This window comes from Lemur catta, chromosome 3 (genome assembly GCF_020740605.2).
Source record: "Lemur catta isolate mLemCat1 chromosome 3, mLemCat1.pri, whole genome shotgun sequence".
Taxonomy (NCBI): domain Eukaryota; kingdom Metazoa; phylum Chordata; class Mammalia; order Primates; family Lemuridae; genus Lemur; species Lemur catta.
In genome coordinates this window covers 29,849,236-29,853,043 of record NC_059130.1, presented here as the reverse complement: position 1 = coordinate 29,853,043, position 3,808 = coordinate 29,849,236, and positions in this window count along the sequence as shown.

Sequence of the window (3,808 nt, the reverse complement as noted above, 5' to 3'; positions counted from 1 at the left end):
CAGAGATCACAGTAAAGGTACCACCAAACCTAAGGCTACAGCAGGCACTGGGTCATTTTTGGTACCTCATGCCAACTGACCAGTGGACAAAGAAAGGAGTTATAGTGGCAGAGATATTTGATCTTAATTATCCCATGGGCAGGCAGTTGTAGCAACAGTGGCCTGGCAAGGGTGTGGTAGTGAAAGACTGAGACCTTCAGGCATAAAGGTCTGGATTTCCCATAGGGAAAGCCCTGTAAACGAACAGAATGAAGTGTAGAGGAGGGAAACGTTGAATGTTGATTACAGCCTTGGAATCAACTGCAGCAAGTAGTTTTTCCCACTAACCCTCCTGTTGTTAAGACTTTCTGTTAAAAGAATTAGAGATTGCAATCAGCCACTACCTTGAACCATCAGTGACAGGACAGAGTGGACTTAATAAGACACCTAGTGGATCTGAGCAGTGCAAAGGGTGAATTGTAGCTGTGACCCATATCCCTCAGCATTCGCCTCTGCAAGGAGAAGGCTCCTTTGTGAACATCTGTGACTCTGCCTGAGGGCTTTTTTTCTGGCTGTGGGAGCATGTTTGTGCTTAGGGCAAGCCAGGAATTTGAGAGAGTTAATGCTCCCAGAAGGAGCCCTCAACCAACAGACAGAATTGACAATACCCTAGTTTCTCAGATCACAACTTGGTAAGAGAAGTGAAAAAAAAAAACAAACGAAAACAACCCTAGTTTCTTTTTTTCTTTGCCCCTCACATGGGATTCTCTGAGGCAGCTTCTCCAGTCTCCCAGAGTCCCCAGCAGGATTGAGCCCCAGTCGCCCACCCGCTCCCTGACATGCCTGTAATTGACTTCCTTCCCTTTCCTGTCTCACTTTTCCACCACTCTCCCAGTGTCTCTTAGCATCATCTCCCAGATAAACTACTTATACTCACAATCCTCACTCAAGATCTGCTTTTAGGAAACCTTCCCTAAGACAAATGGGAGAGAATCAAGCATTAATCCTACCTGTTCAGAGTAGGTTATATGTCAGGGCAACAAAACAGTTGTTGAGAGAAATTTTTCTTTATAGGTGATTCACAACTAATAAATGAAGGAGGAATGGAAAAATTAGAAAAATCTCCATTTTGCAACTCCTAATGAAATAATCTAGCCAATGATCATCAGTAGCCATTAGATAAAAAATTGAAGCTGGGCGTGGTGTCGTGTGCTTGTAGTCTCAGCTCCTTGGGAGGCTGAGGAGAGAGGATCACTAGAGCCTGCAAGTTTGAGACCAGCTTGGGCAACATAGTGAGACCTTGTCCATCCCCCGTCCCCAAAATTGATAGGTATAATGGGTTAAATGGTGACCACAAAAAGATATGTCAATGTCCTTATCCTCTGGAACCTGTGACTGTTACCTTGTTTGGGAAAAGGACCCAGAAATTTAAATGGCCCTCCTTGGTGCTTGTGGATGCTGGTGCTGTTCATCAAATATTCGCAGTTCTCCTACTTCTAGGCAGAAGTAGGATAGCTCTTTCCCCTCTTGTGGTGGGGTGGGGCCACATGACTAGTTCCTTGGATGAGTTGTGAACCACAGGGAAAGATGTCACCTCTGGGTGAGAGTTATTGACTGCCTGTGTAAGACCCTCCAGAGCTCTTTTTATTTTTTCCTTCTTGTGTGGTGATTGATGACATTTGAGATGGCAACTGCTCTATCAGCCTGTGTCCCTGAATGACAAAAATAAGAAGAGTCCCCTTGTTGACCACGATGCACATGTAGCCTGAGTGAGAAATAAACCTTAGTTATTTTAAGCCCTGAGATTTAGGAGCTGTTTGTTATCATGGCATAATCTAGCTGATCCTGATCATTAATAACCATCATACAGCAAATGAAATATTTGTGCCACTTCCTAAACCTTGGTTTTCTCATCTTGGTTATGGGATAATAATGTCTGTCTCTTTGGTTTGTTGTGAGAGCTAGTTGAGACATTACATGTACAGGGTATTCCATGCCTGGTGCACATAATAGGCAGTCAATAAACAGTACCTATAATAATTAATAATTATTATAGCAATAACATGGCAACAATGATAGTAATTACTACTGAGGTTCTTACCAAGCAGCCTGTAGGACCGGTTTGCTGTATGATGGTTAGTGAAGATGCTGCACATTCTGTCATTCCCTGTCCCTTATATAATGTCCCATGGGATGAATTCTCTTTAGCAATTATAGCAAGAACCCTCTGGGAAAGTATTAATAATTTTGCAACGTGTATCAAACACCATTAGAATGTTCACACCCTTTGCCTCACTCATTACTATTACTAACCCAGGCTTTTTGTGGTGTACATTGCTTGAACAATATCTATATTTGAAAAAATGAATTAATAACATTAGAATTACTAGTTTGTTTCCTTTAGCCATATGTTAAGAAAGTTAACTAGTCTAGGCCGGGTGCGGTGGCTCACGCCTGTAATCTTAGCACTCTGAGAGGCTGAGGTGGGTGGATCGCTTGAGCTCAGGAGTTTGAGACCAGCCTGAGCAAGAGAGAGACCCCGTCTCTACTAAAAAAATAGAAAGAAATTAGCTGGACAACTAAAAATATATAGAAAAAATTAGCTGGGCATGGTGGCACATGCCTGTAGTCCCAGCTACTCGGGAGGCTGAGGCAGAAGGATTGCTTGACCCCAGGAGTCTGAGGTTGCTGTGAGCTAAGGTGATATCATGGCACTTCAAAAAAAAAGAAAAAGAAAAGAAAGAAAGAAAGAAAATTAACTAGTCTAGTTCCTTCTTTTGCCTTGGTGGCCATGGTGTTTGGTGTTTGCCTCCTCCTCCTTCTTCCCTGGGGTTAATTTCCCGCCGATTGTAACAACGGTATAATTTTTCTTTTTCTTTCTTTCTTTCTTTCTTTCTTTCTTTCTTTCTTTCTTTCTTTCTTTCTTTCTTTCTTTCTTTCTTTCTTTCTTTCTTTCTCTCTTTCTCTCTTTCTCTCTTTCTCTCTTTCTCTCTTTCTCTCTCTCTCTCTCTCTCTCTCTCTCTCTCTCTCTCTCTCTCTCTTTCTTTCTTTCCTTTCTTTCTTTTGAAAGAAAGAGTCTTGCTGTGTCGTCCAGGCTGGAGTACAGTTGCCCCATCATAGCTCACTGCAGTGTCCAGCTCCTGGGTTCAAGCAATCCTCCTGCATCGGCTTCTGAGTAGCCGGGACCACAGGTGTGCGCCACCACTCCCGGCTAATTTTTCTTATTTTTTGTAGAGACGGGATCTCGCTATGGCACCCATAGGCTGATCTCGAACTCCTGGACTCAAGTGATCCTCCCACCTCGGCCTCCCAAAGCACTGGGATTACAAGCATGAGACACTGTGCCCGGCCAACTCTTCAATCTTTCCATCTTTAATACTACTCCCCGCAAACGCTTCTGGGAGACCGGTACTATACAAACACATTTTGAAATATGTTTAGGTCCATCTTACGTTTGTTCTTTGGAGCCCACAGGGTGGGCCTGGGGATATGGAGCTCTCCTGGCAGAGTTGAGCTAGAGCAATCTTAGGTGAGTGTGCGGCGCCCCCGCGTGGCGCCTAGCGCAACAGCAGCCTGGGTTCTGCTGCGTGAGTCCTGGGCGGGGCAGCCCAAGGCGTTTCCGACGGGCTCCTACCGCCCGTCGTTGCCCTCTGTCACAAGCCCTCCTCTTCCGCTGGCCCACCCCGTAGCGGCAGTAGCCCCTCCTCTTAGCCTGTCTTCTTAGGCGTGCAGTTGGCACGCTGGGTCCAGGTTTAGCTCCCTTACACACACATACCCCCACGCCTCGCAGCGCTTACAGCTGCGCCCAACACAGAAGGTTCCCAAATTA